The sequence below is a fragment of the Protopterus annectens genome, chromosome 3.part1, assembly GCF_019279795.1.
Source record: "Protopterus annectens isolate FY-2018-M chromosome 3.part1, PAN1.0, whole genome shotgun sequence".
NCBI lineage: Eukaryota > Metazoa > Chordata > Ceratodontiformes > Protopteridae > Protopterus > Protopterus annectens.
This window is the reverse complement of record NC_056732.1, coordinates 1,411,589,799-1,411,611,862: the sequence shown is the minus strand read 5'-3', so window position 1 is coordinate 1,411,611,862 and position 22,064 is coordinate 1,411,589,799. Positions and strand designations below refer to the sequence as shown.

Sequence of the window (22,064 nt, the reverse complement as noted above, 5' to 3'; positions counted from 1 at the left end):
ATATAGAAGAAGGGCATTATGTAGAAGTCAGGGTCTTGAAATTAACAATCTGAAGTAGTTACTTCATTTGCTCTGCAACCTGTGGGTATCGGATCCGAGATCAGATCCGATACCCACAGGTTGCAGACAAATTGAAGTATCTACTCAGATGGAACGTTATGGTGAGTACATAACTTCTTTATTCCATCTATTATTGTTCAATCTAAAATGGTTGTGTACCTGGCTAGATGTCAAGAATGCCCTTCATTCAATATAGGAAAAACAGAACGAAAATTACATGAAAGGATTTATGAACACCTATATAGTATTTCCAGGAATAAAGGTGAAAATGCACTAGCAAAACATGTCAGTTTAAACCCAGGGCACACTTTTAAATTTTGGATAATACAGCAGATGCGGCCTAACCCAAGAGGTGGTCAAATGACAGTAATGTTGGAATTATCTGAATTGTAAGTACACCTGGATGCATATACACTACCAAGTTTAAATGACGTGTTCTATTCACAGCGTGTTAAAATTGAAAAATTTAAAAAGATAATATTAGAGTAGTTAAATAGGAATTTAGATTTTCATATTCATGTTTTTACTCATGTTTTTTTTTTTTTTTAAAAGGTTTTGTATGAGAGAAGTTTGACTAATATAAGTGTTATGTCGAGGGTATTTTAAATTCTTGATTGTCTTTTGATCACATGACTGGAAAGGGAGGGTATTTTAAGCACCATTTTCTTTAGTAACAGTGTATCTGAAGAAGTTCATGTATAGAATTGGAAGAAAAGCACTTTATACAAATAAATTTATTTTGATTTAAAGTTGCATCTGGAGTCCAGTCTATCTGCCTGCCTGGAACTTATTTGGATTTTGTTCATACGTCTGCACGTACCCAACCCAGAACTTTTCTGTCGCAGTGCGTTTAAGATGTCAGATTGACAGCTGCAGTTATCCAGTGTTTTTTTACTTTGGCCATCTGTTTTAGATCGCTTCAGACTGCCTGCATTCAGATAAGTACCCTTGTGGGTTTTTTGCTTGTTTCTTTACCTGTTTCAGAAGCTTGTGGAAGACAAATTCCACAAAAGGACACGCACGATAAACGTTTATTCTACTTAGGGCCATGTCACAACTTTAAGTCCTGTGATATTTGTCAATCTTTCATCCCCAAAACCCTGAGAAGCCGTTTGTTGGCTTTAAATCTTTATTTAGAGAATTCAGCAACTTCAGTGCTTGGCATCCGGGATGGAAGGTGGAGCAGGAACCTATGACGAGCCACTAAGGAAGAAGGTTAAAAAAGTCAAGTTAGACCAGATGTCCAAGCTATTCCTCAGGAATCTGGTGAGATCCTCAAAGTGGATGTTAGCTCAGGATCGCTCTGGACTTCAGATACTTCCCTGTTACCAGGAACTGAAATGGAAGTCGGTGCAGCAGGTATCCAGAGTACATCTGCTGAGGCTTTACAGCCATCAGCTCCTGATGGTGAGGGGGGAGCCACGTCTTGTGGTGTTGGAGGGGCCTTCTGCTGCCTTGCCACCCTTTCCTGCATCAGCATCCAGGGCTACTTCTGTTCCTGCTCCTTCCACCCTTTTAAAAAGGAAACAGAAGGAAAAATATGGGGCTATAGACCCTACTCCAGCTTGGGAGACCTTTTCTCAGACTTTATTCAAGGCCTTTCAGGTACTCCGGACCCACATTCCCCAATCAGGCCAACCACTTGTTTCACAGGTAGAATCTGAAGAGGACTATTCCTTCTCGATTGAATCCCTGACATATTGCTCCCAGATTGAATCCCCTAAGGATTTTGCTACTCCTGAGAAAGAAGTGACCCTCACTCCTGACTCCCCTGGAGAAGATTTCTCCTTTGGGGACACTATTTCTCTACTTAGACAGCATTTCAAGTGAGAGGCCACAGATGTTTCTGAGACCAAGATGAGATATTTTGAACTCCTGCAGATGGAGCAACAGTCACCATCTGCATTTCCTCCTTTACTCCCAGCTTTCCAGAATGCTTTCTTAGCTGCTTTCCAGAGCCCAAGATTCATAGCCTGCTGCTAACAAGAGACCACAAACCAAAATAAAATAATCACAGACCAAGGAACCAAAAAGTAGGAAGCTTCTGGCCAAAAAACCACTTCTTGTTGAATAAAAAAATCTTCAAGTTTAATCAGTTCCGACTGCAACTGCTATAACAAATAAAACCACACGAAAATAGCGTAAAACAGGTACCATAAAGCCACGACCTAGCCATGGAGCCTAAATAGGTTGACTTCTTCAGATAAAATGAGTAATACAGCTTCCAGCTTATATAGTACAAGTAATCAGTCATCAATTCATAATTATATAATTGACTTAATTGAGACTGTTCCTAAGGCAACTAATTGTGCTTGAAATTCAGAATGGACAATATTATTAACTAGACACTAGTAGTATACCTTAAACTTTCATATGATGTTAAGAAAATACTTAAATTATACTAAGTATTGCACAATATGCTTAAAACATTTGATTGTGAAGGGAATTTGTTAAGAGTCTTAATGATCTCATTATATTGAAACCTTATTGTTAACTAAACAAGGAATACTAAACACCTCTCCAAGTACCTATAACCTAGGGAAATACTCTTCAAAATCAAGCATTCCAGTAGTAAGATGCTCTCCTTGCGTCTTATAAATTTAGCTACAATTTGAAATATTGAAAATAATAATTTTATAATATTTGTAATATTTATAAGTTCACAGTTAGAATGAATCCTTCATGATTTTGAAGAAATACCAGTCAAAGACTCAAGTTGGTTAATGGGTCTAACCCTAGTTCCTGTATTAATTCTAAAGCAAAAATAGAAGCCAGGTTAAAAAGAATAGGCAAAAGCCCTCTTAGTTTAAACAGCATCATCTATTAAGGCTCCTTAATTTCAAGAGACATTGAATATTACAATGCTCATTCAGTCCTGGTTCCATAGTTCTTAATTGCCATGATAATTCATGCTCTTCCAACAGTAAGTTATACGGTCCCCTTCTACTATCGGGTTGAATTTGATCGAGGCCAATAAATTTGAAGTTATGGCTAGGGAAGGCAGAAATGTGTTTGCTTAGGGCATTATCAGTTTTTAAATTCGAGATGGCATTGATGTGTTCATATATCCTATCTCTTAGCCTCCTTTCTGTCTTCCCTATATAGAAGCATGTACATACTGTACATAGAGCCCCGTAAACCACCATTTTGGAATTACAGTCTAATTTGGTGTTTAGAATATATGTTTTATTGTTAATAACCTGTTTATTCCCTTTTTTAATATATTTACAGTATCTACAGCAACCACAACAGAAAGTTCCTTCATCTTTACTGTTATGGGCTTTTCTTTCAAGAAGTGCTTTCAAATTATTCCCTTTTCTATAGGTTGTTTTCGGGAAATTGCTAGTTCCTAGAGAACATCTTTTGTCATTGAAAATTATGGACCAATTCTTCTCCATTAGTTTTCTAATTGTGTTACTTTCCAAACTGAAAGTTGTAATGAACCTAGCTACTCCCTGAGCTGTTATTTGTCTGTGGGTTTATCTCATAGTGAATTGAACTACTCTCCTGCATAACATGGCAAACCTATCTATAATTCCCTCTTCTCCATTAGCCATGGTTCTGTCTTTCAACAAAGGTGTAATGATCCCATTGGTTCTCTTATTAACTACATCTCATTTAGGAAATGCCTAGGGTAACCTCTATGGTGAAACATATCTTCAATTACACTACACTCCATCATAAAGTCGACATCCCTTGTAACCATTCTGGCTGCTCTAATGGCCTGGCCTTTGACTATTGCCTTTTTTTTGCCAATGAGGGTGTAGGCTAGAGAAGTGTAAGAAAGAATAGTTTTTCTGTATATCTTAGCTATATATTGTTGATTGGTTAGATCTTTGGTTAATTCAATATCCAAGTAGTTAATAACATTCTCTTGGAAGTTGAAGGTAAATCTAAGAAAATCCGTTGATTTGTTCATATAATCGCTGTATTAAGGTTACCATTAAGGCATATGAAAATAAGAAACCTAGTATAGTAAGAGAATTTTCCACTCCACTGATCTGAGTTTAAGATATACTCATTCTCCCAGTAGGCCGTTGTGTGTTTTGCAAGCTGGCCTACTGGGAACCCATAACTACTCCGCATTTTTGGCGGTAAGGGTCGTTGTCAAACAAAAGAAATTATTTGTCAGAATTATATCAAGTAATGATGTAACTAGGTAGATTTCACTAGATGGTGCACCTTTCTTTACCAGGTACAGGTTGACCCATTCGACCCCTATATCATGGGTTATCACGGTGTACAAATCAATGACATCTACAGTGAGAAAATTTAAATCATCATTAAAGGCAATGTCATTGATTTTCATTAAAATGCCCCGCAGTCCTTACTAATTTGAGTTTCATTAGCTAAGTATTTTTCAGGATATTATCCACTAGCTTAGCACTTGCATAAGTAAATGAATTTCTTCCGCCTATCAGTGGCCTGAAAGCGGGTTCGATACATCCTTGTGCAATTTGGGAGTAGCAAAGAAAAAAGGAATTTTTGGCCATTCACATTTGATATAGTTATACATGTCAATATCTATGTAACCTTCAATAAAGAGGTCGCTGAAATAGCTCTTAACTAACCTATGTGCACGGTTCATTTCATTAATGCTAACTTTCAAATAGGTGTCATTTCCGAACATAGCAGCCACTCTGGAGGTATAATCACAATTATCGAATAAGGCCAGCCCCCCACCCTTATCTGGTTTTATAGCTCTCACATTAAGGTTTCTGAATAATTTCAGAAAATCTATTTCTTCTGGGGTAGTATTGGGTTTCCTATATCTATTATTTTTATTTGTATTAAAAATCCTATTGTCCTTATTGGCAAGGGCCCTCAAGTCTAATTCCATAACTTCTTCAAATATCTTTAATGTTGGTTCTAGAGGTGGATTGTAATCACTTGGAATATAGTAGGTGGACCTCTCATGTTCAGATTCCTTCAGCTTCAACACAAAAGCTTAAGGTCTTTAATGCTCCACTAAATCCATCCATATGCTGATCTGGTATAAATAACCCCTTAGCTAAAAAGTTCAGCAAGCAGGGGTCTAAGACTAAACTTGAGTAATTATAAATTTTAAAGTCCCCCCTTTGTTTGTTGATAATCTAGGAGAGTCAACCTCCTCCGTTATCTCCTCGGTCTGGTTGCTGGTCGCTGGTTGTTTTTTGATTGGTTTGGTTAGAAAAGTTGTTTTAGGAATAGTTCCTTGGTAGTTATAAAAGGAATTTCTTCTTCATCAGCGTAAAGTTAAATATTTTGCCGCTCTCTCCTCTATTCCTCCTTAACCGTTGCGACCAATTATTAGTTCAAGGTCTGGTTCATTGCCCCAGTTGCATTATGATCAATCAGCCTCCTATTAGAGTTCATATCATCAGTCTCTACATTATTCACATTAGAGTGAGTGTTAATTCCATTACCCATGCCAGTTTGAGAAAGGGGTGGCTTAGGATAAGCTGAATTGTTCCTGTAGGCAATTCTGTCCCTTGTCATTTCTTTGTTTTATTTATCTTTAGTCTCACAAAAGTTGGTCTATAGTGACAAAGGATCTGTCATAGTCATATTTATATCGAGGGATTTCAGTTTGGAGAGTATGTCATCGTTCAATTCCTTGGTTTCTTTTGTTAAATCAGTCAATTGTAAATTGTAGTGTTTAACCATGATTTTTAACAGTCCAAAGCCTTGTTCGTCAAAAAAAGTTAACAATTCTATGAAATAATGACCTGAAAACTAACTAGGGAGAGGGGGCGTGGAAGCATAACCCTTTAGGTACTAATTTTTCATGAATGCATTCATTCAAGTAGTTAAACACAAGTTGCAACTTCTTAATCTTCACCATTTTCTGGTCAAGCAATTTAAGTTTGTTGTTAAAAGTCAGAACACTAACCTGCTCGGTAAGTGCCGCCAGCGTCCGTATTATATCATAGAGCGTTAAATTTCATGGCTGGTGGTGTCATTCAGCCATTTATCCGATCGGGGGGTTCAATAAGCTCTCGACTGCTCCTCCATCGTCCTGAGTTGTTATCCTGGTTCAAAACTGTATTGGAAGTTGTCCCTATGTGCAGGTTGTTGTTGCCACTTTCTCGGTTCGCGGCATGCTGGCGTTGTGCCGGTGTAATAAGGTCTAGTTAGTGTTGCCGCTACTTTCCCGTCGCGCATGCTGATTTTGTCGGGTGTGTAATAAGGTCTTCAGAACTGTATTATATAAGGCTAAGCCGCGCAGCCAGCCGTCACTGCTGTCCTCATCACAAGATGTTCCGCTGGTAACGGCTCAAGAAGTTCTCCTTCTCTGAGCGTGGGTTTTTCTGTAGCCATGAAGCTCCGATGCCAAAACCACAAACCAAAATAAAATAACCACAGACCAAGGAACCAAAAGTTGAATAAAAAATCTTCAAGTTTAATCAGTTCCGACTGCAACTGCTATAACAAATAAAAAACAGGTACCATAAATTATTCAGAAACCTTAATGTGAGAGCTATAAAACCAGATAAGGGTGGGGGGCTGGCCTTATTCGATAATTGTGATTATACCTCCAGAGTGATTTGAAAGTTAGCATTAATGAAATGAACATAGGTTAGTTAAGAGCTATTATAACTATATCAAATGTGAATGGCCAAAATTTTTTTTCTTTGCTACTCCCAAATTGCACAAGGATGTAAACCCCCTTTTTCAGGCCACTGATAGACGGATTTCTTGCTTACTCAAAAATTGCACAAGGATGTATCGAACCCGCCTTTCAGGCCACTGATAGACGGAAGAAAGCTAATGAAACTCAAATTAGTAAGGACTCGTGGGCATTTTAATGAAAATCAATGACATTGCCTTTAATGATGATTTAAATTTTCTCACTGTAGATGTCATTGATTTGTACACCGTGATAACCCATGATATAGCACCATCTAGTGAAATCTACCTAGTTACATCATTACTTGATATAATTCTGACAAATAATTTCTTTTTGTTTGACACAACCTTTTACCAAAAAAAAAGGAGTAGCTATGGGTTCCCAAACTCAGACCAGTGGAGTGGAAAATTCTACTACTTACTAGGTTTTCTCGCGATATTTTTCATATGCCTTAATGGTAACCTTAATACAGCAAAAAGCGTAGTAGATTATATGAACAAATCAGATTTTTTCTTAGATTTACCTTCAAACTTCCAAGAGATGTTATTAACTACTTGGATATTGAATTAACCAAAGATCTAACCAATCAACAATATATAGCTAAGATATACAGAAAAACGTCGTTTGGCAATTCTTTTTCTTTCTCTAGCCTACACCCCTTTGGCAAAAAAAGGCAATAGTCAAAGGCCAGGCCATTAGAGCAGAAGATATGTTTCACCATAGAGGTTACCCTAGGCATTTCCTAAATGAGATCTTGAGGAAGTAGTTAATAAGAGAACCAATGGGATCATTACACCTTTGTTGAAAGACAGAACCATGGCTAATGGAGAAGAGGGAATTATAGATAGGTTTGCGGGTTGAATGTTATGCAGGAGAGTAGTTCAATTCACTATGAGATAAACCCACAGACAAATAACAGCTCATAGGTTCATTACAACTTTCAGTTTGGAAAGTAACACAATTAGAAAACTAATGGAGAAGAATTGGTCCATAATTTTCAATGACAAAAGATGTTCTCTAGGAACTAGCAATTTCCCGAAAACAACCTATAGAAAAGGGAATAATTTGAAAGCACTTCTTGAAAGGAAAGCCCATAACAGTAAAGATAAAGGAACTTTCTGTTGTGGTTGCTGTAGATACTGTAAATATATTAAAAAAGGGAATAAACAGGTTATTAACAATAAAACATATATTCTAAACACCAAATTAGACTGTAATTCCAAAATGGTGGTTTACGGGCTCTATGTACAGTATGTACATGCTTCTATATAGGAGAATTAATACATACAAACTATTATTGGGGTCACGGCTAAGTAATAAGTGTTAGGAACTAGGTTAGACCCATTAACCAACTTGAGTCTTTGACTGGTATTTCTTCAAAATCATGAAGGATTCATTCTAACTGTGAACTTATAAATATTACAAATATTATAAAATTATTATTTTCAATATTTCAAATTGAAAGCTAAATTATAAGACAATAAGAGAGCATTACTACTGGAATGCTTGATTTTGAAGAGTATTTCCCTAAGTTATAGGTACTTGAGAGGGTGTTTAGTATCCTTTGTTTAGTTAACAATAAGGTTTCAATATAATGAGATCATTAAGACTCTTAACAATTTCCTTCACAATCAAATGTTTTAAGCATATTGTGCAATACTAGTATAATTTTTAAGTATTTTCTTAACATCATATGAAAGTTTAAGGTATACTACTAGTGTCTAGTTAATAATATTGTCCATTCTGAATTTCAATATAATTATTGATTGAATTGATGACTGATTACTTGTACTATATAAGCTGGAATGTGTATTATCATTTATCTGAAAGTCAACCCTATTGGGGTGTTTATTTTTGGTACCTGTTTTACGCTATTTTCGTGTGCTAACAAGAGACCAGACAGATTTTGCAAAGTGTCTGCAAAGGAGCAGTACATTTTTAAGAATCCGCCAGCAGATCCTGCTGCTGTTGCAGTTTCAGCTGACATATAGTTCAGGCAATTACCTTCTTTGCTTTTTTTCCCCACTGATAAGGATAGTAAATTCATGGACAGGTTGGGGAAGAAGGTGTATACTTCTTCCACCTTGGCCATCAGAGCAATTTAATTATCAACCTCATATGGCCATGTTTGCTCTGGATTCACTGACCAAGGCCTCTACTCTCTTGTCTGACGTACCTGATTCACCAGTCAAGGCTCAGCTGGACACCCTTCTGAACATGATATCCCAGGTTACTAGACAATCGAGTGCAGCTATGATGCTGTTGAAGTCTCTTAGATTCATAAGTAGGTACTAGACTATCGGCCCTGGGGCCTATACAAGCACAGCCAAAAAGGTACCCTGGCTTTTGCTACCCAAGAAAATTATTTTCCTGTGCCACTGTTGAGCAGAGCCACAGAAGTGATCCCCGGGGTGAATTTTCCTATTTCCCGTCCAATCATCCAAATCTGCTGCATCTGGTTCAGTGTTAAAGAGGTTCTCATGGTTAAGACTCCACCTTTGCCCTTGGATGTCTAAGCAAAGTTGTTAGAAGCTCCTTTGGATAAATCAGCACTCTTTGGCGCTGTCTCTGCAGAGCTACATAAGTCGCTGCATGAAAAAGGCAAACACTTGCATAATCTAAAACATTTACTGGTGTCACTGGTTCCATCCGAACTACCCCCAAAAACCCAGCTTTAAGAGGCAGTCCCTTTCCTCTGCTACTCATTTCAGGGGACGAAGGCAACTTGGGAAACCATCCACCTCAACACCTTCATCCTTTCAGAGGCAGCCAGACCCAGATAGAGCTCCTCCACTGAGATTCCCTTCCCTTCCCCACTTCCACCCACCGTCTCCCTATGCCTAACTCTATCCCTACCCTCATGTCAGAAAAATGACTACAGACAGGTGGGTGCTCTCCATCATTGAGAGAGGATATTTTTTGACTTGGTGAGAATCTCTTCCCTTCCAGGGAGTTCCACAACTTCCTTCCAGTCAGCTTTCACTATTCCCCCTCCATCCTGGCACAACTTTTTTTCTGAGGACACTATAGAAATAATACCCAAAGATCAAATAACCAAGGGATTCTACTCCAGGATATTTTTTGGTTCCAAGAAAGAGGATGGTCCTTGGAGATCCATCCTCGACCTATCCTTCCTCAATCTCTTCCTCAAGGTGCCAACCTTCAAAATGCAGCACCCTCTTCCTCTCATTCCTCAAGCCTTTATAGCCTCCCCGAATCTGAAGGATGCATATCTTCACATCCGTATTCACCCCACTTGCAAGAAATTTCTTAATTTCTCTGTGGGTTCCCCACATTTTCAGTTCTCTGCCTTGCCCTATGGACTCTCCACAGCCCCAAGAATATTCACCAAATGTCTAGCCCTGGTCATTGCATACTGCAGACTACAGGGCATACAAATTTACCCTTGTTTAGATGTTCTATTGATCCTATACCAGGATCCTCTCACCCTGTCTCAACATCTGAACTGGATTTGCAGGATTTTGCAAAATCTAGGGTTCACAGTCAATCACTTAAAGTCCCAAATGACCCCATTACAAGATCTTGCAGGATACGAACAGACTATGTCAGTCTTTGTCCCTATCCAGAAAGTGGAAGTTCTCACACAAATTTTCCAATCCCTCCTACCAGTACCATCCATGTCAGCCAGAGAATTTCTAAGAATCCTGGGATTCATGGCTTCTCTGATCCTCATGCTCCCTCTAGCCAGGATGCACATGAGAAAGTTTCAGTGGGTATTGAAACATTCTTGGAACCAACATGTCCATCCCCTGGAAACGAATCTTCCTCTTCTCCTCTGTTTAAAAAAGGAACTTAACTGGTGGATCTCTACTATCGCCCTCAATCAAGGGGTGCACTTAGATTCCTCCACCCAAAGAGCATCTTTACACAGATGCATTAGATCTAAGTTGGGGGGTTGTCCTTCACAGTACCAACATCCAGCACAAGGTGCAGGGGGAATGATCCATTCCAGAAAGAAGGGACCACATCAGTCTAAAAGAATTAAGGATGATGTTCATCGTGTTTCACTGTTGCAGTCATTACACCAGGGTTATCCTGCTGGCAGGAGACCCGCAGTTGGCCTGAGTTCCAAAGTCCTGGTCCGGCGTCGGTTGCAGTCGCCTCTTCCCTGACGTCAGTGTGCCAGGGGTATAAAAGTTGCAACTGACGCCATTTTCTTCAGTCTTTTTTGCCGCGCGGTGCCTGAAGCAAAAGTTCGCAAGTGCCGGTCGGCCGACTCCTGAGATTTTCAAAATTGAGTTTCAGAACTGAAGTCTTCAATAAAGCTACGTACCCCATTGGGGAAACTTTTTCTTGCTCCAGACTGATGTCAGTAAAAGTTAATAATTGTATTTCTTGTGGGAAGCAAATTCCTCATAAGGACTTTCACTCTTATGTATTCCTTGCCTAGGCCCTGACCACGACGTCACTAGTTGTCGGTTTTGTGCTAGATTCAATAAACGCACTATTAAATGTCACTTTGATTTTGCTTTACATTACTTTGGCCGAAAGTTTAATTACATAATGCCGTCAGAACAGCTGATGACTGGAATCTATAACAAAACGCAGAAACAAAGAAAAGGACAGGCATCCGAGGTCCAAAACAGATGACAAAGTCTCTTCTAGGCCAGTTGCCGGTTCTCAGCGAGGTGCTTTCGCAGCCCCTGACACCCGCTACCTCAGAGCCACAGGCCACAACCGACAGCCACATGGAGACACAGAGGCCTGTGAAAACTCAAGGTATTGGGCCTACGGAAACTATTCCCTCAGATGGGTCCGGAGCCTCTGAGCAGGCATCGGCTTCTGAGGGTGTTTTTAGACCTCCACAGCTTACAATTAAGCCCTCTTCAGCAGCAAAAGCAAAATCAAAAACACCATTAAAGACAAGGAAACAAGTACAGTATTCTCCAGAACAGCCATCCATGCCAAAGAAACACATGCTTAAAATGGACGAAGACCTAATTACTTTAATCAGGGGTTCCCATCCCCCTCCTTGACAAAAGGCCTAGGCAAGACACTGATTATGATTGCTCTGACCAGGTTTCTATTTCCTCTGGCTCCTCTTCTGATCAGGGATATTCTTTCCCACCCTATGAGGACTCTGATGCAGAAGAGTCCATACCTTCTGCCTCTCAGCCTGAGGATTATTCTTTTGGGGAAACCCTGCACACCATGAGGGAGCATTTCCATTGGGAGAGTCAGGATTATTCAGAATCCAAGATAAGGCTCAGAGACTTCCTGTTATTGCCCCAGCACAGGCCCCTGGCTATCCCCCCTGTGCTTGATATTGTTGATGTTTTTTCTGAATCCAGTCTGTCTCCTGATTCTTTACCCCCTGCACCAGTCAAACCAGATAGGTACTGCAGAGTCCTTGACTCTCATAAATTTCTTTACAAAAACCCTGCTGCAGTCCCAGAAATAATTTCTCAGGGTCCAAATGGGGTTAAGGCTTCCACTGCTAAAAATCCTGTCCCCTCTGATGGGGATTCTAGAGCTCTGGACAGATGGGGGAAAAAGGTTTACACTTCTGCAACTTTAGCTGTAAGAGCTTTAAACTGTCAGTTTCACATGCTTAAATACCAACAGTACCTCATGTCATTGTTAAAACAGAAAATGGTTTCAAATACTGAAGGTCCTGACAGTAAGGAAATGCAATATTTATTGCATGCAGTTGAACAAGTGGGAAAGCATACTCTGCAATGTGGTTTTGATTCATTAGAGGCTTCTTGTAGAGCCGCAGTGACAGGCTCTGTTATTTGTAGGCATGCTTGGTTGAAAGAACAAAGTTTACCTGACCATGTTAAAGTAAAAGTATTGGATGCTCCATTACAGCATGATACTTTGTTTGGTGTTAAGGCAGAAGAGGTGTTGAATAAAGTGGAGGACAAAGCAAAGTCAATGCAGACAGTGAAAGATTTCTTACAGGTTCAACCACCTAGATTTAGCAAAAACTGGCCTTCAAAAAATTGGTCCTTTCCAGTGTCAGACAGGCCAGGCCACAGAGAGGCAGATCTCAGCCCCAAGGCTCCTACCGACCTAAACAATGGGGTGCTTCAGCCCCCAAAGGAGGGGAAGACAAATCATAACCTTATAGGAAACAAGTCCCAATGACTTCCCTCTGCATATGCCAAGCACTTGCCTTTTGACAGCTCCCTAGGGGGAAAGCTAGCACTTTTCTCAAAAAATTGGCACATGATCACCCAAGACCAATGGGTGCTGAATATTGTTTCTCAGGGTTACAGGTTCCACTTCCACAGCTTCCAAAACCAAAAGGTATGCCAGACCTGCCACATAACCAATGGGCAGAGGCACAAAAAGAGATTGCTGCTCTTATGGACATGGGAGCTATTCAAAAAGTTCCACAGCAAGTACAGGGACAAGGATTTTATTCAAGACTTTTTTCTTAGTACCCAGAAAGGACAAAGCCTGGAGACCAGTACTGGACCCGTCAATCCTAAACACTTTCTTGGATGTTCCAAAATTCAAAATGTTAACACGACATCAACTTCTGCCCATGCTGGGCAAGAAGGCTTGGCTAGTTACTTTGGACCTCAAGGAGTCATACCTGCATGTTCCAATCAGACAATCTTGCAGAAGATACCTCAGATTCATAGCAGGCTCAGTGCATTACCAATTCTCTACACTGCCCTTTGGCTTATCTACTGCTCCCAGGGTCTTCACAAAATGCCTGGCACCAGTAATTGCATTTTGCAGACAAAAAGGAATTCAAATATATCCCTACTTGGACGACTGCCTTATTCAAGCAGAGAGCAAGGACATTCTTATAAAGCATCTGGCGTTTGTAAAAAGATTGCTAATTTACACAGTAAATCAAAAGAAATCAAAACTGGTGCCCTCACAAGAGATAATATTCCTGGGTGCAAGCTTAAATACAACTGCCCAGATGGCTTATCTCACCCCAGACAAACAAAGGCAACTGACTCATTACTTTCAAATGATGGCAACAAAAACCCAGCTCCCTGCAAAAAAAATTCTGCAGGCCCTGGGCTTCATGGCATTCTGCATTCTACTAATTCCATATGCAAAACTGCATATGAGGAAACTACAATGGTATCTAAAAAGTGTTTGGACTCAACATTGTCACAGCCTGGAGACAATCATTACTTTAATTCCCTGCCTACAACAGGAGTTCCGATGGTGGGCCCAGGCTTGTCACCACAACAAGGGACAGCCTTTCACTTTACCCACAGCCAGGCAGACAATAACAACGGATGCAATGGATTATGCCTGGGGGGCACATATGGAAGGAAAATGCATTCAGGGCACGTGGCCCAAGGAAGAAATGCATCTTCACATCAATCAAAAAGAGATGCTAGCTGTACAGAATGCCCTGACAGCTTTCAAGGACCTACTGCATCCAGGGCAACTATTAATAAAGACTGACAATACCGCAGTTATGTGGTACATAAGCAAGGGGGCACACATTCCTACCCCCTATGCAGCAAGCCATGACTTTGTGGAACACAGCACTGACTTATCAAGTACATCTGCAGGCACAATTCCTGCCAGGAACAAAAAATACACTGGCAGATGAACTAAGCAGAAATCTCATGGATCCCAATGAATGGAAACTAAATCCACAGGTGTTCAGCATGATAACGAGGAAATGGGGACACCCATACATAGATCTTTTTGCCTCCCCTCACAATTTCCAAATACAGAAATTCTGCACAAGAACTTATCACTCTCAAGCATTGAAAGTGGATGCGCTATCATTCAGCTGGAAAGGCCTGACAGTCTATGCCTTCCCTCCGATGCCTCTCCTTACCAAGGTACTCCTAAAAAGTCAGACAAAGGCCAAAAATGATCCTGATTGCCCCAGACTGGCCACGCCAGTACTGGTACCCAATCCTAAGGAGCTTGTCTCAAGTCCCAGCTTGGCCTGTACCTCAAATTCCTCATCTTCTGACACAACAAAACAATCAGATTCTGCACAGTCAACTCAGAACCTTAAATCTGGCAGCATGGCAGATAATGTAGCCACTCAGACTGCACCTCTCTCTAAAGCTGTTATGGATGTTATTTTAGAAGCCAGAAGGCCCAGCACTAGGAAATCTTATGCAGGAAAAATGGAAGAGATTCCGTGTTTGGAACCAGGCACAAGGGCCCGAACCACTGGTCGCTAATATACCTCAGATTTTACAATACCTAACTGAGATGCTGGACAAAGGCCTTTCTCTCATCAATTAAAATCCATGCCTCTGCCATTTCAGCTCATTGCAATATGGAACCTCCTATTTTTTCACATCCTCTGCTATGACAGTACCTCAGAGGGGCAAAAAATATAAGATGCCCAAGGAGAGCACCACTACCAATTTGGGATCTCAATTTTGTTTTAGAAAAACTCACACTGCCTCCTTTTGAGCCAGCCAGCATAGCTGATCTAAAATTCTTAACATGGAAAACTTCTCTGCTCCTAGCAATAACTTCGGCAAGAAGAGACTCAGAGTTACAGGCATTAATGGCTGTGGAACCTTTAATCATTTTTCATCAGGACAGGGTCTCAGGACAATACCCAACATTCATGCCAAAAGTGGTCTCCAATGTGGCCTTGAACCAAACCATTCATTTGCCTACTTTCTACCCAAATCCACAAAATAAAGGGGAGAAACTACTGCACTCTTTGGATATACACAGACAGCTACGATTTTACCTGGACAAAACAAAAGCTTTCAGAAAAACTGAGCAACTGTTTGTAGCTTATGCTGCAGGATCACAAGGAAAGCCTATTACAAAGCAGACAGTTTCAAAATGGATAGGCCACTGCATCCGCTTCTGTTATGCACAGCTTGGCAAATCACTGCCTAAGGGGCATTAGGCCTCATTCAACCAGAGCAGCAGCCACTTCAGCAGCTTTCCTCAGAGGAGTACCAACCAAAGACATTTTAGAAGCTGCAACCTGGAGCTCAGTGCACACTTTCACCAAGCACTACCACTTACCTCTCTACTCTAAATCCAGAGCAGGCTTTGCCACTGCAGTTCTGGAGGGCCTGGTAGCCTCTCCAAATCCAATTTAGACCCAGCCACCCAACCTCAACTTTGGGATTCTACCCAAGTGTAATGACTGCAACAGTAAAACACGAACGTAGTACAGTTGTGTACCTACCATAAATGTAGATGTTCGAGTGTATTCACTGTTGCAGTCCAGGTTACCCACCCACCATCCCCCTTTTTATTGCTGGGACTTTTCTGTACTTCTCAACTCTTTACAACCTATGTGGTGTATTTGCTTGTAGATGAAGAAAATGTTTATAGTATTATATGCCTGTTTTTTGGGCATATTTTTATCTTTCCAGCCTTCCGATCTGGGGGCACCTGACATCTGGGGCAAGAAAAACTGAAGAAAATGGTGTCGGTTGCGACTTTTATACCCCTGGCGCACTGACGTCAGGGAAGAGGTGACAGTAACCGACGCCGGAACAGGACTTTGGAACTCGGGCTGACTGCGGGTCCCCTGCCAGCAGGATAACCCTGGTGAAATGACTGCAACAGTGAATACACTCGAACATCTACATTTATGGTAGGTACACAACTGTACTTTCTTCATGTTTCACTGTTTGCAGCCATCAGCTGTGGGTTACTCCTGCTGTGGTAGCCCTCATCCGGCCCGAATACCAGAGTCCATGTTTTTCTGCTTCGGCTGCAGTCACCTGTAGTCTGACGTCAGGTTGTCAGTGCTATAAAGCAAGGCAGCCGACGTCATTACATCAGTCTTTCTTGCTGTGAAGCCCGTAGCAGAAACAGTTCGCATGAGTGCCTACCTCCACATCCCCATAAGGGAATCCTTCAGAAAATTCCTGCGCTTCAGAGCAGGATCACAACACTTTCAGTTCTCTGTGCTGCCCTTTGGCTTATCTACTGCACCCAGAGTATTCACCAAATGCTTAGCCTCGGCCATAGCATTTTTCAGACAGAGAAATATACAGATTTTCCCTTACCTGGATGACTGCCTCATTCAGGCAGAGTGCAAAGAAAAGCTGCTCCAGGACCTTCTCTTTGTCATATCCCTCCTAATTTCCCTAGGGTTACCAGTCAACAAGAAGAAATCAAAGCAAACCCCCACCAGGAAGATAATTTTCTTGGGAGCTCTGCTAGACACAGCATCCCAAATGGCCTTCCTATCCCCAGAAAAGTAAAGCATCCTGCCTGTCTACTGTACCCAGCTGGCTTCAAGAAGTCACCTCACCGCAAGCCAGTTCTCTGCAAGCCATGGGATACATGGCATCTTGTATCCTTCTAATTCCTCTGGCCAGGCTTCACATGAGAAAACTTCAGTGGTATCTAAAGAACCTTTGGTGCCAGCATTCTCAGGCCCTAGAGACCTCTCTCCATTTGATCCCCCATGTATAGGGGCCGAGTTTCTCTGGTGGGCAGATGCCTGTGCCAGGGACAAGGGTTTTCCCTTCATCCTCCACCCTAACGGCCAAACCATCACTACCGACGCCTCAGACATTGCTTGTGGCGCTCACCTAGCAGGCAAGTGCACCCAAGGTCTTTGGGATGCCCAGCACCTTCACTTACACATCAATCAGAAAGAAATGATGACAGTACAAAAGGCTCTGGCATCCTTCAAACCCCATCTCAGGCCAGGAGTTGTCCTTATAAAAACAGACAACACCACAGTAATGTGGTATATCAACAAACGGGGGACCCAGTCTTACCCTCTGTCCAGACTAGCTATGAACCTCTGGCTGACAGCCACCTCCATCAGTCTACACCTAATTGCCCAGTACCTACCAGCAGTCAACAACACCCTGGCAAACCACCTAAGCAGAAACTTACTGGACCCCCACGAATGGCTGCTCCACAGGGAAATCTTTCTGCAAATCACTCAGGAGTGGGAGACTCTGGAGGTGGATCTCTGTTTCACACCTCAGCCACCAGCTGCAAAAGTTCTGTACCAGGGAGTATCACCTCCCAGAGTGAAAGGTGGATGCCTTGACCTTCCCCCCTGGGACTCCCTATTTGTGTACGCGTTCCCTCCTCGCCTCTTATTCCCAAGGTACTGATCAAAATAAGGGAGGAGAGACCAAAGGCCATCCTCATTGCTCCAGATTGGCCCAGACAGCATTGATACCCCTTGCTGCGCAGCCTGATCTTACACCCCCCCTCCCCCAGCAGCTTCCCCTGATCTCAGACCTCTTGGCCCAGGTGAGGGTGGAGATGCTGCACCCAGACTTCCAGGTGAGGGGGGAGATGCTGCACCCAGACTTTCAAACTCTTAATCTTTCAGCTTGGCTTATACTTTAAAAGCTTACAAGGAGTCCCTGTTAATCAAACAGGTCCTAGAAATTATCATAGAAGCCAGAAGGCCCAGCACCAGAAAATCTTGCGCAGGGAAATGGAAAAGATTCTGCTTCTAGAGCCTGTACCTCACATCCTTCCATCCCTCTTATCTTGGATTACCTAGCCGAGTTGCTCGAAAGTGGCCTCTCCTTCTCTTCTATTAAAATTCATGCCTCAGCCATTTCAGCCTATTAAGATTCAGACCTACCCCTCTTCTCTAAACCTTTGATTAAATAGTTTCTCAGAGGGGCTTCTAATATCAGACCTCCCAGAAGGCCTCCTAATATCAGACCTCCCAGAAGGCCTCCCACGCCAGCCTGGGACCTGAATTATGCTTTAGAAAAGCTAACCTCCTCTTTTCAAGCTTCAGCAGAACTGAAATACCTCTCTTGGAAGACTGCCTTCCTACTAGCTATCACCTCAGCCAGAAGGGTTTCAGGACTTCAGGCACTCATGGCTGTTGAACCCTTCATCATTGTCTATGCAGACAGGGTCTCCCTGAGGACTAACCCCTTTTATGCCCAAGTTGGTATCTGATGTGACCCTCAACCAGGCCATATACTTACCCACCTTCTTTTCCAACCTTCAAAACAAGGGGTAAAGAATTCTGCACTCGCTAGATGTGCACAGCCAACTCAGATACTATCTGGACCGTACTAAACCTTTCAGGAAAACAGACCAGCTGCTTGTCAGCTTTGCCCCAAGGGCAGAGGGGAAGCCCATTTCCAAGCAAACCATTTCCAAATAGATGTCGCACTGCATCCATTTCTGCTACATACTACATGGGAACCCCCCCCCCCTCCCAAGTCTGTTCGTACCCATTCCACTAGGGCAGCTTCCACTTCCAGAGCCTTCCTCAGATGAGTCCACACCAGGGACATCTTGGAAGCTGCCACCTAGACCTCTGTCCATACCTTTACAAAGTATTACATCCTACCTCTTTTTTCTAAGTCAAGGGCAGGGTTTGCCTCTGCAGTTCTGCAGGGCTTGCTGACCAATGCCTAGAGCTCTAACCTATCCTTCCACCCCTCTCCTCAGCTTTGGGAATCCTCCCACAGGTGATGACTGCAACAGTGAAACATGAAGAACATAGTACAGTTGTGTACACTTACATAAATGTAGATGTTAGTGTATTCACTTTTGCAGTCCTGGTTTCCCTCCCTACAGCCCCCTTGTATCCTCTTTCCCTAGGGGGACATAAGCTTTCCACGGTGGCTTTTAGCCACCAGGACCATTTTACCTTATTTCCTTGTGCTTTTTGATGGGTTAGGGCAAGAAAAACTGATGTAATGACGTCAGCTGCCTTGTTTTATAGCACTGACGACCTGACGTAAGACTACAGGCAACTACAACCAACGCAGAAAAACATTAACTCTGGTATTCGGGCCGGCCGAGGGCTACCACAGCAGGGATAATCCACTGGTGATGACTGCAACAGTGAATACACTCGAAAATCTACATTTATGGTAAGTGTACACAACTGTACTACCCTTTACTTGGCAATTCAAGCTTTTCAAGGGATCCTTCTGCCAGGCACACTGCAGGTCATCACAGATAACATGATAGTGCCTTTTTTAGGCAAGGCTCAAATTCTAAACCTACCACCCTAGAACACAAAAAAGGAAAAAAACTAAGGGTAATGCTGCTCAATGCCAGAAGTCTAAATCTCAAAAGAGGCCCTTCTCAGTATGGAGAACATCGATGTCTGTGCTGTGACAGAAACCTGGTTCAAGGCTCCTGAGAGCACCCCAGCGCTATCAGGTTTTACCTCATATCATGCCCGCCCCAAAATCCGGACAATACCAAGAAAGGAGGTATCCATATTCATCAAGGACACCCACACCTCAAGACTGGTCGATGCATCGGAGACCATCCACGTGCAATTAACCATAGGCAAGACTGCTCTGCAAATTGTAGCATGTTACAGGCCACCCTCACAAACTCAGGAAACTCACATGGCCTTCCTGAAAACACTAGAGGGTATAAATGTATCACCAAACACCATCATACTAGGTGACTTCAATTACCCTAATATAGACTGGGAACACTACTCAAGCCCAAACACCCTAGCCCAAAAGTTCCTGGAATTCATAAACTCAAATGCCATGGAACAACTAGTCACCATCCCCACAAGAGGAGATAACATACTTGATCTCATCATCACGAACATGGGAGCACAATGTTCAACACCGGAAGTATACCCCTCACTGGTGAGATCAGATCACAAACTAATCTCGCTGGAGGTCCTCATCCCAACCCCACCTGAAATAAAAAAGACCACAGTAAAGAACTTCTCAAAAGCCGACTTCACACTTCTAAAGACTAGTGTGGCCTCCTTTCAGGCCCCCGAGCCGGCGGAAAACAATACTCAAGCCGCTGAATCACTTACAAACGCCTTCTACCAGCACCTGCAGGACTGTATGGATAAGGCAATCCCAAGCAAAACAAAGACTCTTTGTACCAAAGGCAAGCGTCCAGTCTGGTGGACCCCAGCCATAAACAAACTCTACAACAAAAGGAGGAAGCTACTACAAGATAGAGCAAAATCCTTAAAAGGTAAGACACCCTTGATCACTATAAGTAAAAAACTAAGAGCTCTCATAAAATCATCCAAAGCAAATTTGAGAGAAAAATAGCTAAAGACTCAAAAGACAATCATAAGGCCTTCTTTAGCTATGTTAGAAACCTAGGAGGAAACTCCCAGATATGCTCAGAACTAGTTCAAAATGATGTGAAGATTACTGATCCTACAGACATTGCCAACATACTGGCTGACAGGTTCAGTGCAAACTTCTCCCCCCCAAAGGAGAGATATCTATACCAAATGAGTGCAGGCCCCCAAAGATCTCCAGCGCCCAAGTGAGAACTGCTCTCTCCAAAGCGAAAAACACAGCATCCAAGGTACCCGATGGTGTCCCCGGCTGTGTGCTCCACGAACTCAATGTGGAATTAAACCCACAGCTAGGACAGCTGTTTAATCAAAATCTTACCTCTGGATCCAGGAGTGGCGACTGCAACTGTGGTCCCACTTCACAAAGGCGGTGCCTCCACAGACCCTGGAAATTACCGCCCATTAGCTTGACAAGCCTTATCTGCAAAGCCATGGAGAGGATCATAATGGACCTCATAAATAAAGACATAGGGAATTTGCAGACTTTGGATCCAACCCAGTTTGGCCTTGTCAAAGGCAGATCATGCCTTTTAAACTTGGTTGACTTTTCAAACAGTCACCAAAGCCATTGATGAGGAAAGGCAGTCCATACAGCCTACCTTGATCTGGCTAAGGCCTTGATACAATACCCACTCGGGTATCATTGAAAACTCATCAGCTTAAATGTTAACCCATACATCACAAGATGGGTTGCAAACTGGCTGAGTGACAGAACCCACAGGGTCAGAGTTGCTGGCGCCATGTCAGACTCAAAGCCTGTCACAAGTGGTGTCCCACAGGGCTCAGTCCTGGGCCCACTCTTGTTTGGCATCTACTTTTCAGTACAAGCAAACACAGGAGGGTTATGGCTGACAAAGTTTGCAGATGACTGCAAACTGCCATAGTAGAAAACACATCTGACACAGATAACCTTCAGAAGGGTCTCACAGAAACGGATAACTGGTGCCAGAGCCACGGCCTAAAGTTAAATGCCAAAAAATGCATAGTCATACTTCGGGAAAAACAAGGTTACCTAGCTACCAAATAGGTGGCAATCCACTGAGCACAGAAGAAGTTATCAGGGACCTGGGGACCCAGGTTGATAGTAGTCTGTCATTCGACACCCATGTAGCTAAAGTAGTTAGGAAGTCCTTCTACAATGCCCACCTTATCATGAAGGGATTCTCATCTAGATCAAGGGAGGTCATAGTCTCCTTTACTCATCACTCATCAGACCAATGATTGAGTACAATGCCCCATTCGAATGTATCTGACCCGACACTTGCAGCAGCTGGAGAGGCCACAAAGTTCCTCACCAAAAGGATAAAGGGTCTCAAAATCTGTCCTATGCTGCCCGACTGAAAGAACTCCAGCTCTATTCAGTTGCTCAGAGGTGACCTTTGCCTAACATACAAGGCCATGTCAAACCCAGATTTG

At 42.4% G+C, this 22,064-nt stretch overlaps 1 protein-coding gene across 2 annotated transcripts in view; it reads left to right on the top strand.

Moving 5' to 3' along the window:
• The window catches only part of PUF60 (poly(U) binding splicing factor 60), a 2,163,680-nt gene that overhangs the window by 627,116 nt on the left and 1,514,500 nt on the right, over nucleotides 1-22,064 (top strand). The window lies entirely within an intron of this gene.